Consider the following 14,479-nt stretch of genomic DNA (forward strand, 5'->3'; position numbering starts at 1 on the left):
TCACTTCTTTGTTTAATTGTTTGTTTATTATTTGATCTTGTGTATATCAAAAAGTCTGTAAAGCCTGTGACTGATGCTGGAATTTCAAATCAAATGTTATTTGTCACACGCTTTGTAAACAACAGGCCTAGACGAGCAGTGAAATACTTACTTACGGGCTCTTCCCAACAACACAGAATAAAAAAAGAGAAATAATTGAAAAATAATAACACGAGGAATGAACACAACGAATAACAATAACTTGGCTATATACAGTGGGGGCAAAAAAGTATTTAGTCAGCCACCAATTGTGCAAGTTCTCCCACTTAAAAAGATGAGAGAGGCCTGTAATTTTCATCATAGGTACACTTCAACTATGACAGACAAAATGAGAGGAAAGAAAATCCAGAAAATCACATTGTAGGATATTTAATGAATTTATTTGCAAATTATGGTGGAAAATAAGTATTTGGTCAATAACAAAAGTTTATCTCAATACTTTGTTATATACCCTTTGTTGGCAATAACAGAGGTCAAACGTTTTCTGTAAGTCTTCACAAGGTTTTCACACACTGTTGCTGGTATTTTGGCCCATTCCTCCATGCAGATCTCCTCTAGAGCAGTGATATTTTGGGGCTGTTGCTGGGCAACACGGACTTTCAACTCCCTCCAAAGATTTTCGATGGGTTTGAGATCTGGAGACTGGCTAGGCCACTCCAGGATCTTGAAATGCTTCTTACGAAGTCACTCCTTCGTTGCCCGGGCGGTGTGTTTGTGATCATTGTCATGCTGAAAGACCCAGCCACGTTTCATCTTCAATGCCCTTGCTGATGGAAGGAGGTTTTCACTCAAAATCTCACGATACATGGCCCCATTCACTCTTTCCTTTACATGGATCAGTCGTCCTGGTCCCTTTGCAGAAAAACAGCCCCAAAGCATGATGTTTCCACCCCCATGCTTCACAGTAGGTATGGTGTTCTTTGGATGCAACTCAGCATTCTTTGTCCTCCAAACACGACGAGTTGAGATTTTACCAAAAAGTTATACTTTGGTTTCATCTGACCATATGACATTCTCCCAATCTTCTTCTGGATCATCCAAATGCTCTCTAGCAAACTTCAGATGGGCCTGGACATGTACTGGCTTAAGCAGGGGGACACGTCTGGCACTGCAGGATTTGAGTCCCTGGCAGCGTAGTGTGTTACTGATGGTAGGCTTTGTAACTTTGGTCCCAGCTCTCCGCAGGTCATTCACTAGGTCTCCCGTGTGGTTCTGGGATTTTTGCTCACCGTTCTTGTGATCATTTTGACCCCACGGGGTGAGATCTTGCGTGGAGCCCCAGATCGAGGGAGATTATCAGTGGTCTTGTATGTCTTCCATTTCCTAATAATTGCTCCCACAGTTGATTTCTTCAAACCAAGCTGCTTACCTGTTGCAGATTCAGTCTTCCCAGCCTGGTGCAGGTCTACAATTTTGTTTCTGGTGTCCATTGACAGCTCTTTGGTCTTGGCCATAGTGGAGTTTGGAGTGTGACTGTTTGAGGTTGTGGACAGGTGTCTTTTATACTGATAACAAGTTCAAACAGGTGCCATTAATTCCTGCTAACGAGTGGAGGACAGAGGAGCCTCTTAAAGAAGAAGTTACAGGTCTGTGAGAGCCAGAAATCTTGCTTGTTTGTAGGTGACCAAATACTTATTTTCCTCCACAATTAGCAAATAAATTCATAAAAAATCCTAAAATGTGATTTTCTGGATTTTTTTTCTCATTTTGTCTGTCATAGTTGAAGTGTACCTATGATGAAAATTATAGGCCTCTCTCATCTTTTTAAGTGGGAGAACTTGCACAATTGGTGGCTGACTAAATACTTTTTTGACTCACTGTACATTGGGTACCAGTACAGATTCAATGTGCAGGGGTATGAGGTAATTGAGCTAGGTATGTACATATAGGTAATGATAAAGTGACTAGGCAACAGGATAGATAATAAAAAGTAGCAGCAGCGTATGAGAGGAGTCAAAAGAGTTCAATGCAAAAAAAGGTCAATGCAGATCGTCCGGGTAGCTATTTGCATAACTATTTAACTAACTGTTTAGCAGTCTTATGGCTTGGGGGTAGAAGCTGTTCAGGGTCCTGTTGGTTCCAGAGTTGCTGCATCAGTACCGCTTGCCGCGTGGTAGCAGAGAGAACAGTCTATGACTTGGGTGACTGAAGACTTTGATCATTTTTAGGGCCTTCCTCTGCCTGGTATAGAGTTCCTGGATGGCAGGGAGCTCGGCCCCAGTAATGCACTGGGCTGTACCCACTAGCTTCTGTAGCACCTTGTGGTTGAATGCCAAGCAGTTTTCATACCAAGTGGTCATGCAGCCAGTCAAGATGTTCTCAATGGTGCAGCTGTATAACCTTTTGAGGATCTGAGGGCCCATGCCAAATCTTTTCAGCTTCCTGAGCAGCCTTCTTCACGACTGTGTTGGTGTGTGTGGACCATGATAATTCCTTAGTGATGTGGACACCGAGGAACTTGAAGCTCTCGACCCGCTCCACAGCCCTGTTGATGTGGATTGGAGCCCTCATCTCCTGTAGTCCAGGATCAGCCCTTTTGTCTTGCTGATGTTGAGGGAGAGGTTGTTGTCCTGGCGCCACACTCATCATTATTGTTGATCAGGCAACCACCATCATCGTCAGCAGACTTAATGATGGTGTTGGAGTCGTGTGCAGCCACGCAGTTGTGGGTGAACAGGGAGTACGGGAGGGGACTAAGCACCTACCCCTGAGAAGCCTCCGTGTTAAAGGTCAGTGTGGCAGATGTGTTGTGGCCTACCCTCACCACCTGGGGGCTCCTTGAAAGCGGCAGCTCTTGCCTTTAGCTCAGTGCGGATGTTGCCTGTAATCCATGGCTTCTGGTTGGGATATGTACGTGAGGTCACTGTGGGGACGATGTCGTTGATGCACTTATTAATGAAGCCACTGACTGATGTGCTATACACCTCAATGTTTTCGGATGAAACCCGGAACATATTCCAGTCTGTGCTAGCGAAACAGTCCTGTAGCTTAGCATCCACTTCGTCGGACCACTTCAGAATTGAGTGCTGGTATTTCCTGTTCATTTTTACTTGTAAGCAAGAATCAGGAGGATAGAGTTATGGTCAGATTTGCCAAATGGAGGGTGAGGGAGAGCTTTTTATGTGTTTTTTTGCCTCTGGTTACACAAGTGACATGCTGCTAAAAATGAGGTAAGACGAATTTCTGTTTCCTTGCATTGTCTCTGGATGTGCGCTTTCTTGTTTTCTTATGGCCCTATGCAGCTTTATCTTAGTGCCAGCATCGGTTTGTGGTGGTAAATAGACAGCTATGAAAAATGTGAAGGAAAACTCACTTGGTAAATAGTATGTCTGCAGTTTATCATGAGGCATCAAGCGTGCAAAACCTTGAGACTTCCCTAGTATTAGAGATTGTGCACCAGCTGTAGTTAACAAAGAGGTACACACCTCCCCCTTATCCCTACCCAAAGCTGATGTTCGGTCTTGATGATGTATAGAAAAACTAGCTAGATGTACAGTATATTATCCATAGTCTTTGTTCAGCCACGACTCCGAGAAACATATTATAGTTCTTCAGCTCCCATTGACAGGATAGTCTCAAACGAAGCTCGTCCCTGTTGTTCTTTATGTTCACCAATAGAACGAAGGGTAGAGGCGGTATATCATCCATTTAGTCTTGTCAGGAAGCCTGCTCGTTTGCCTCTCTTGTGCCATCTCTTCCTCTTTTGAGGCCCGCGATTAGGGCCTGCTCTGGAAAGAGCAGTACATCCACAGCTGTCTACTCCTTGAAGTAGAAATCTTCAACCAAATCGAATGATCTCTAGTGATCGCTGTTCTGATGTCCAGAAGCTGTTTTTGGTCATAGGAAATAATGGCGGAAATATTATGTAAAATCACACAGCATTAAAAAAAACAGAAAATAGCAGAATTGGTCAGATTGCAGCTATCCACTGTAGCGCCATCTTCAAACTTCTCATTTCCCTCAGTGCTTTTTCCCCACCTAGTGTTTCACTGAACTGTCAAGTCCAAGGACTAGTTGACTGGCTCTCTATAATAAGAAACCCATCCATGTAGAATTACTCTGTAGCCTGGAGATTATTTTCCCTTAGTGTCAAAAATGGGATGGAAACCACAAAAAAAAGCAATTTACTGTGTGTGGAAAGAGTCACAACTTTCCCTCTCCTTGAACATGTTCCTTTTTTTGTTTTCCCACATGAAACAGATGTGCTGTATAGAGAAGACAGTTGGAACAGAAGATGCTTCTGTAATATGTATGTACATAGCATAACCACGGTGATAGCCAGCATCATACTACATAGATAGGTGGCCACTATGCCAAATAACCAGGGCATAACAAGTTCCTTGATTATTTGTCGCTGTGCATTGGGCTTAAAGAAAGAGATGAGAAAACCGAACAGAGCTGCGGTGGCCCGTCACACCCCTCCTTTATGCTTCGGGAGCAGCAGTGTTTACTGGCAGTCTTTGTTGGGCTCTCTGTGCTAAAGTCCGCTGGCTGAGAGCAAGATGGATTAAGTGAGGTATTCATCTAAATGGCAGAGCATTGTATAGTAATTCCATAGTGAGGCGAGCGTGGTGGGTGATGGGGAGGTGGAGGGGAGGACTGAGTCATGGTAGAGGAGGTGGGGTGCTGAAGGTCAGACAAGAACAGGCCCTGGGGGCTGCGTGAGGCTGGGCCTGGGGATGGGGAGTGTCAGCTCTACGAGGGGAGAGGACAGCGGAGACTTCATGTAGAGCAAAAATTGGGGTCAGACAGGTTGAAGGAACCAGCCATGTCGCTTTTACGCGCCAGTGATCTGGCCCATGGAGCGTGCAAATCATCAACAAAGACCTTTAAGCTTTGCAACCCCCATCCCGTTCCAAAAAACAAATTCATGACAAATAAATAATTACCTGGACCCCAAATTAATCCAACCTTCTCCGATCTGCTGCTGAGACTATTGTAGCCACCGGCATTGAAATCTTAACCTGTCTAGTAGCATGGGCCTTTATCACAGCATAGAGGGCCTCAGAGAGGGTGCTGGATGGGAAATTTTTCAATCTCACAGATTTGTCCTTCCTTTCCTTCCCCTGTGTATGGTAACCCAGGTCTTAAAGACTCATTATATTGGATGACCAAGCTGTGAATGTTCCCCACCAGAGCAGTTGGAATATTTCCTGTCATTTAATGATTTAGCACCACCTGTAATCTCACACAAAATGGAGAAAAATGATGTTTCTTGCTGAGAATTCACTGTGGCATTTGCTTTGTTCTTATATTGGGAAGATTCCATAGAGGCTTCATAGGACTGGTGTCCCTCTGAGTCTAAAGTGTCTGTGTTGGTCTGTTATGGCTCTTCGTGGATGGGTATGGGAAACATTATGAGGAGATGAGCACTCATCCAGATGAAGGTACAGTACCAGTCGCTTGCTCAAAGACTTTGTTGTGGAGCTGTTTTCTATAGATAAATGAAAAGGTTTTTTCTTAAAAAGTGATGTGGTACTTTAAGTATGTGTAATATCTCTGAAGCAGGACAGAGCAGGCACATTTGGTTTATCCTTGTGTCGAGGTTATTCTATTTTGTCCTTTAGGTTATTGTGTGGGTTTTCAGGTTATTCTATTTTGTCCTTTAGGTTATTGTGTGGGTTTTCAGGTTATTCTATTTTTTCCATCAAATTTTTTTTTAAATGTTATGTTGTATACACACTGTAATGTCAGAGCATCATTAACAGTGAGACCAGCAAGTGTGAAGGTTGAGAGAATCTGGGACCTTATTCAAAACCCAGCTTGATGCTTTGACTGAGAGAGCAAGTACTCTGTGACTTTCAAATCTTCCCACTTTTTGGTATTTTATAAAACTTTACGCAATGCCTTCCATTTCCTCAAAGTAAGATGGTGAGGGTTGATTGGACGATGAACTCCATCACTAGCTGTGTCCTATGCCCAGACATGCCAGTGGTGAGAGGCATCTACGTGTTGCCCTTTTTACTTTGACAAGTTAACAAGTCCAGCGCTGGACCTCAATCCACCGAAGAGAGACTGCTCCATGTTCCGGGTGTGTGCCATTTCCCCCTGTCCTTTAGGCTCTAGACGGCTCCTGAAATACCCATTATCCCTGGGTCTCACAGTAAAAGTCTCACTCAAGCACGGCCATGTTGTCAAACCCTTAGTTTGATATTTCTGCCTCACTTAAGTTGTGCTGGCTTCCGTACACATAAATTGATACAGCACTAGAAGCACAATGTGGAACCGGACAGCTCGGTGGTTCCTCCTGGCTTCAACATCAATCACCAGCACACTGGTTCCCTGCCTGAAGACAGCACGGCCTGACAGCTAACTGCAGTCTAGGAGATCATTCTGACAACAGTATGGCATTGGTACGCACAAAGCATGGGAGCTAGACTCACATTTGAATACCAAACTTGCCAATAGAAAATTTCAGTATTCACTGATTGTTAGACATAATTGATGGACAGTGACAAGTATGCAAATGATGGATATCAGGCAATTATTCTTCCCCGGTTTCAATTTGTTTTTCTATTGTTGCCCCCCCCCAATTATTCATCAAAACCCTATTAGTTGTCTTACATGACAGTACACATGGAGACTTGAGACTTGTGACGCAGGTTCATTAAATTACATTTCCATCACCATCCCTAGTGGCTTTTAGGCAGACAGATTAAATAGCCAGCTAGAGCTTTATGGCGTGAGATGGACATCATTGTGTACGTACTTACCAATCTAGCCACTGGCCAAATCTGCTGCCTGCCTACCCTCTGCTCCTCTTAAGCAGCGGACACTGGACAGACCCCAGATCTGCAGCACTCAGGGCTACTCCATATCACGACTGTCATTCCCGATTAGGAGTCTGCTGAAGATGGGCCCCTATCTGATGGCTGTGTGTGTGTGTGTGTGTGTGTGTGTGTGTGTGTGTGTGTGTGTGTGTGTGTGTGTGTGTGTGTGTGTGTGTGTGTGTGTGTGTGTGTGTGTGTGTGTGTGTGTGTGTGTGTGTGTGTGCTTTGTCTTTGTTACTGCATGGATGCCTGTGTTTTGTGTCTGGATGTCTGTAAGGGGGAGCCATAAGTCTATAGGGGGAACAGGTGTTGTATGTCAAATGAATGAAGCTTTACACAATAGCTACAACGTTTACTACCTGGTTGTGTCCTCTTGTTGGAGATGGATGTTTTGTTGCTTTTGTCCTATATGAAAATGACACAAGGTCTTTGAGCATAGTTGAGCTGCAGGGGGAAAAACATGCTCCCTTTGTCCACCGCTGTTTACTGTTTTAATTAGCATTGTTAATTGGCTCTTTGTGACACCCTGGTGACAGGCCTGTCACTTGAAGGTATTGATGGTGCTGATGTCCCTAATTTGTTTTCTTGTTAGGAATGGTCTGCTGTGGACGCTGATGTCTTGTTCCTTGTCATTGGGGAATCATTGTACGTCTGTCTGTTTCTTTAGACTGGGCACATGACACTGAAAGCAGATAAACAGCCTGGTAAACAAATCATCTGTCGTAGCTAATGTGTAGTGTCCATTTCCCTGTTGTCTCGTCACCTCATCAGCCCCATGTTGGCTCGTCCTTGAGTCACAACATAGGCCTTTATCGATCCTACAAGGATGGATAGAAGAGATATTAAACCTCCTCACGATCCAATGAGAGAGAAATAGAGAGAGAGACAGGCTGCTTCCTTCCAACGCTGCAGCAGCATCCTCTCTGCCCCACTGTAGATCCAGCACAACTCTCCCCTTCTCATCAACCTGACATTCCAATGTACTAAAAGGTGAGTTCCTATCACCTTAACCAGCAAGCTACACACACACAGACTTCCTCTCTGAGATCGACTGTAGTCTATTTCCCCTGTTCTGTTTTCCATCTGATAACGCGATGAAGCGCTCACACTAATTTACCACCCAATTTCTTGCCTTGTTTCCTAGGGACATCCTGTATTCTCTGGCCTGTCCTCTCTGTGAATTACAGTACAATGGACTGCTAATGAGCTCAGAGCCAGCTGTCTAGTGTCCAGTCTTTTTTTCCTTATGTCCTGCGTTTATCTCCAGGGAGGGATATTTAGTATAGAAATTAGCCTAAGAGGAAGATATTGTCCATCTTGGCAGAGAAGGTCCTTCAGGGAAAGCTTATTCTCTGCCTGACAGTGCCAGTGGACCTACTTATATTAGGCAGCCTTATTTTCTATGGAGACAAGGAATTGGAAGAAACTTTGATAGTAAAAGAGAAATTCTGAATTGTGCCTTCATTCTGAAAGGGAAAATGTACTGTCTGTGTGTTCTAAGTGGAATGTGTCTTTTTGTGTCAGTGAAAGACTTACATATTGTCAACTGCATATATTTTTTTCTTTATGCACTGTTGCAAGAAGGTATGCCAAACTTCCACACTCCTTGAATGTGCAGCACCTTTTCTTCCTGCCTGGTGTGTAGAGTTTGTATTTTAGAAATTTCCGCCCTCCTCTGTGGGCGACCCTCAAGCTGTGCTTTGGCAGAGTCCCACTTCCTGCCGCTAGCAGCCCATCCCGACTGCTCTGGTTGCCTTTGACAACGGGCCAGCAGCCAATCAGGGTGCTGGAGTGTCCCGCATGTAGCTGTGGTGCAGATGAAGTCCTCTCCTTCCGAAACGTTCGTCCATCACCAACTTCCTGTGATAGATGTGAGATGTGACATCACAAGCTGAGAGGCCATCTGCACTCCACGGGATCCTGGGCCATTTCTGTCGTTGTTCAGAGTATGCGTTTACGCTGGCGCCATTTCTGTTGACCAAGGGGTAACACAAAACTTTCCCGAGGTCAAAATTAAGATGTCAAGGATACATGACAGATGGTGGTCTCCCAGTGGCTGGTGTAGCATGACCTCTTAGGATAACATCCTGTAGAGCAGGTTAAAATAGATCTGTATATACTGAACAATAATGTATACTTAGCATGTTAAGTGTTGGTCCCATGTTTAATTAGCTGAAATAAAATATCCCAAAAATGTTCCAAGCTTATTTCTCTCACATTTTCTGCACAAATGTGTTTACATCCGGGTTAGTGAGCATTTCTCCTTTGCCAAGATAATCTATCCGCCTGACAGGTGTGGCATATCAAGAAGCTGATTAAACAGCATGATCATTACACAGGTGCACCTTTTGCTGAGGACAATAAAGTGCACCTCTAAAATGTGCAGTTTTGTCACACAACACAATGCCACAGATGTCTCACGTTTTGAGGGAGCGTGCAATTGGCATGCTGACTGCAGGAATGTACACCAGAGCTGTTGCCAGAGAATTTCATGTTCATTTCTCTACCCATAAGCCACCTCCAATGTCATTTTAGAGAACTTGTGTGCTCGTCGTCCTCACCAGGGTCCTGACCTGACTGCAGTTCGGTGTCGTAACTGACTTCAGTGGGCAAATACTCCCCTTCGATGGCCACTGCCACGCTGGAGAAGTGTTCTCTTCACGGATGAATCCCGGTTTCAACTGACAGACAGCGTTTATGGCGTTGTGTGGGCGTGCGGTTTGCTGATGTCAATGTTGTGAACAGAGTGCCTAATGGTGGCTGTTCTGGTATGGGCAGGCATAAGCTATGGACAAATGGTGGTCACAACAGATACTGACTGGTTTTCTGATCCACACCCCTACTTTCTTTTAAGGTACAGTATCTGTTACCAACAGATGCATATCTGTATTCCCATTCATGTGAAATCCATAGATTAGGGCCTAATTAATTTATTTCAATTGACTGATTTCCGTATATGAACTGTAGCTCTGTTTAAAATTGTTGCATGTTGCATTTATATTTTTGTTCAGTGGAGATACAGTCATTCTCTGTGGAGGACGAATAGGCCTATTTTGTACTGCTACATGTCTTCAAAAGAATCCTCAAAATTATAGCCATCACTTCAGTGGAGGGCTAGAAGTAATATATGTTGCTCTTCTAACATATCCTCCAAACATATAGTGTTCTTCAGTTTGTCCCCATAGGACTTGTCCCGAAGCCACTCCTGCGTTGTATTGGCTGTGTGCTTTGGATCGTTGTCCTGTTGGAAGGTGAACCTTTGCCCCAGTCTGAGGTCCTGAGTGCTCTGGAGCAGTGTAACGACGGGCGAGTGAAATGAGTGAGGAGTCAGATGCAGAGAGCAAAATGAACGGGAAAAACCCTTTAATGTCTTTCAAATCGTAACAGGTCCAAAACATGGGTGAATGCCCAAAACACTGGCACTAAACCAACCCAAAACCTAGATGCACACTGGACAGCGAAAAACCCAAAACCAAAACACGATACATCACCAAACGTAACAACCAACAAGCCTGCACAAACACCAGGGAGCAAAACGAACTTAAATTACACCCATCCCAAAACCCCAACAAGGAACAGGTGAAAACAATTAGACAAAAACAAACGAAAAGGAAAAAGGGATCGGTGGCAGCTAACAGACCGGCGACGACGACCGCTGAGCGCCACCCGAGCAGGAAGGGGAGCCACCTTCGGTGGTATTCGTGACAAGCAGGTTTTCATCAAGTATCTCTTTTAAATTTCTTCCTTTCATCTTTGCCTTGGTCTTGATTAGTCTCCCAGTTCCTGCTGCTGAAAAACATCCCCACAGCATGATGCTGCCACCACCATGCCTCACCTTAGGGATGGTTCCAGGTTTCCTCCAGATGTGACGATTGTCATTCCATGACCAGAGAGTTCAATCTTGGTTTCATCAGACCAGAGAATCTTGTTTCTCATGGTCTTAAAGTCTTTAGGTGGCTTTTGGCAAACTCCAAGCGGGCTTTTTACTGCTTTTTACTGAGGAGTGGCTTCCGTCTGGTCACTCTACCATGAAGGCCTGATTGGTGGAGTGTTGCAGAGATGGTTGTCCTTCTGGAAGGTTCTCCAATCTCCACAGAGGAACTCTGGAGCTCTGTCAAAGTGACCATACATGTTCTTGGTCACCTCCCTGACCAAGGCCCTTCCCCCTCGATTGCTCAGTTTGGCTGGGCGGCCAGCTCTTGGAAGGGTCTTGGTGATTCCAAACTTCTTCCATTTAAGAATGATGGAGTCCAATGTGTTCTTGGGGACCTTCAATGCTGCAGACATTTTTTGGTACCCTTCCCCAATCTGTGCCTTGACACAATTCTGTCTTGGAGCTCTACGGACTATTCCTTTGACCTCATGGCTTGGTTTTTGCTCTGACATGAACTATCAACAGTAGGAACTTATATAGACAGGTGTGTGCCTTTCAAAATCTTGTCCAATAAATTGAATTTACCTCAGGTCGATTTCAATCAAGTTTTAGAAACATCTCAAGGATGATCAATGGAAAGCACCTGAGCTCAATTTTCGAGTGTCATTTCTTCTATTGGTTTTTTTTTATAAATTATCAAACATTTTAAAAATAATCTGTTTTCACTTTATCATTATGGGGTATTTTGTGTAGATTGCTGAGGGTATTTTTTATTTAATCCATTTCAGAATAAGGCTGTAATGTAACAAAATGTGGAAATAGTCAAAGGGTCTGAGTACTTTCCAAAGGCACTGTTTATCAAAAGGACTTTCTTTGAGGACCCGAACACAGTGGTCTGAAACTCCACAGCTGTCTGAAACTCCTAGTTTACAGACCACATCAGGCCTGCAAATCACGTTATTCTGGCTTACAATGTCATTTTGGAATCCAGGCAAAGTGGTGCAATAAAACTACCTACCGATTGGATTAGTTTAGAAAAATGTTATTGTATTTATCTTTTTGTTGCATAAGATGAATCAACCAATCAATGCACATGCAAATACACAGATATTGACACAACAATTCTGAAAATCAACCTGCAATTGAACATGCTGGGAAATATGATGACGATGGACGTGGTTTTGAGTGACACAATTTCACTCAACTCTGATTATTAACACCAGGGCCTTGGTCAGGGAGGTGACCAAGAACCTGATGGTCACTCTGACAGAGCTCCTGATTTCCTCTGTTGAGATGGGAGAACCTTCCAGAATGACAACCATCTCTGCAGCACTCCACCAATCAGGCCTTTATGGTAAAGTGGCCAGACAGAAGCCACTCCTCAGTAAAAAGCACATGACAGCTCTCTTGGAGTTTTCCAAAAGGCACCTAAATTACTCTCAGACCATGAGAAACAAGATTCTCTGGTCTGATGAAACCTAGATTGAACTCTTTGGCTTGAATGCCAAGCTTCACGTCTGGAGGAAACCTGGCACCATCCCTGTGGTGGCAGCATCATTGAGACTAGTCAGGGTTGAGGAAATGATGAACGAAGGAAAGTACAGAGAGATCCTTGATGAAAACTTGCTCCAGAGCGCTCACACTGTGGCAACAGGACAACATTCCAAAGCACACAGCCAAGACAACGCATGAGTGGCTTCAGGACAAGTTTCTGAATTTTTTTTATGTATTCTATTTAACATTTATTTAACTAGGCTAGTCAGTTAAGAACAAATTCTTAGTTACAATGACTGCCTAGGAACAGTGGGTTAACTGCCTTGTTCAGGGGCAGAATTACAGAGTTTTACCTTGTCAGCTCAGGGATTCGATCTAGCAACCTTTCGGTTACTGACCCAACGCTCTAACCACGAGAGAGACCTGAAAATAGCTGTGGAGAGAAGCTCCCCATCCATCGTTACAGAGCTTGAGAGGATCTGCAGAGAAGAATGGGAGAAACTCCCCAAATACAAGTGTGCCAAGCTTTTAGCGTCATACACAAGAAGAATCAATGCTGTCATCGCTGCCAAAGGTGCTTCAACATAGTATTGGTCGAAATACTCATGAAAATTTGATATTTCAGATTTTTATTTTTAATAAGTTTGCAAAAATTTCTAAAAACCTGTTTTTGCTTTGTCATTATGGCATATTGTCTATAGATTGATTATGGAAAAAATGATTAAATCCATTTTACAATAAGGCTGTAACTTAACATTTTGAAAAAGTCAAAGAGTCTGAATACTTTCTGAATTAATTGCAAGAGTGGCTTTGGGACAAGTCTCTGAATGTCCTTGAGTTGCCCAGCCAGAGCCTGGACTTGAACCCGATTGAACATTTTTGGGGAGACCTGAAAATAGCTGTATTGCAACGCTCCCCATCCAACCTGACAGAGCTTGAGAGGATCTGCAGAGAAGAATGGGTGAAACTCCCCAAATACAGGTGTGTCAAGCTTGTAGCATACCCAAGAAGACTCAAGGATGTAATCGCTGCCAAATGTATTTCAACAAAGTACTGAGTAAAGGGTCTAAAGACTTATGTAATGTAAATGTGATGTTTCATTTTTTTTTACAAAAATGTCAAAAAACTGTTTTTGCTTTTCATTATTGGGTATTGTGTCAAAAATCATCTCAACCCCTATTATTTCACACACAATGAGTCCATGTAGCTTCTTATGTGATTTATTAAGACAAATTTTACTCCTGAATTCATTTAGGATTGCCTAAACAAAGTGGTTGAATACTTATGCAACAGCTATATATTTTTCAAGACATTTTAATCTTCCACTTTGACATTACTCAATATTTTGTGTAGATTGTTGACCAAAATATGACAATTGAATCCATTTTAATCCCAATTTGTGAAACAAAATGTTAAGAAAGCCAAGGGTTCTGAACACTTTTGCGACACAATTTTTATAGCCTACAATTTTACTCGCCGTTAGTCAGCAACTCTACTAACTCTTTGGGTGTATGCCAGCTCATGCTTTTCACCGAAGATATCAACTATCTCAGTAGGGTATATGTAAAATGATTAAGGGAATACCAGATACATGCACAAATATTCCCATAATATAGGTGAAGTTTAAAACATTCTCACACTTCTTTTAAACGTATCAGATTACTCAAACTCCTTTCTAAAGTGAGAAGAAAAATGACAATAAAAAAGCTGATTCAGATTCAGAGTTCTATGCCGAACCATTCTTACCTTCCAAAGAATCCTTCTTGCCTTCCAAACAATCACCAAAGAACCCTTTCTTCCAATAAACAGTTCTTAGGATGAAAATGGTTCTTGGTAGAACCCTATCCCTCTGCAAAGAACCCTTTTGGAACCTAAAATTGGTGTGTGTGTGTGTGTGTGTGTGTGTGTGTGTGTGTGTGTGTGTGTGTGTGTGTGTGTGTGTGTGTGTGTGTGTGTGTGTGTGTGTGTGTGTGTGTGTGTGTGTGTGTGTGTGTCTGCGTGCGCGTGTGTGTGCGTGTGTGTGTCTGCGTGCGCATGTGCATGTATTCACTTACAAGAAAGGCATGGACCTCCACCCAGACACTCCATTCAGCCCAAGGATGGATTTTTTTTATGAGTTAACTGCTTTATGTAATAGAATTGCACCTATAGGGCCTACGATTTATGTTTAATGGGTAAATTCTGACCGTTGACAGAAATGGAAAAAAAGACAAACGACTGAATCACTTTCTTTCTTTCTTTTTTCACGGGCACTTGTTTCAATCACAGAGGTGTGACAGACAAGTCCAATCTGAACATCAAC

The 14,479-nt window shown here is 43.2% G+C and overlaps 1 protein-coding gene across 1 annotated transcript in view; it reads left to right on the forward strand.

Annotated features, from left to right (window-relative positions):
* LOC135556419 (cytosolic carboxypeptidase 6-like) overlaps positions 1–14,479 on the forward strand; it is a 466,431-nt gene that overhangs the window by 450,250 nt on the left and 1,702 nt on the right. The window lies entirely within an intron of this gene.

The sequence above is a fragment of the Oncorhynchus masou genome, chromosome 15, assembly GCF_036934945.1.
Source record: "Oncorhynchus masou masou isolate Uvic2021 chromosome 15, UVic_Omas_1.1, whole genome shotgun sequence".
Lineage (NCBI taxonomy): Eukaryota > Metazoa > Chordata > Actinopteri > Salmoniformes > Salmonidae > Oncorhynchus > Oncorhynchus masou.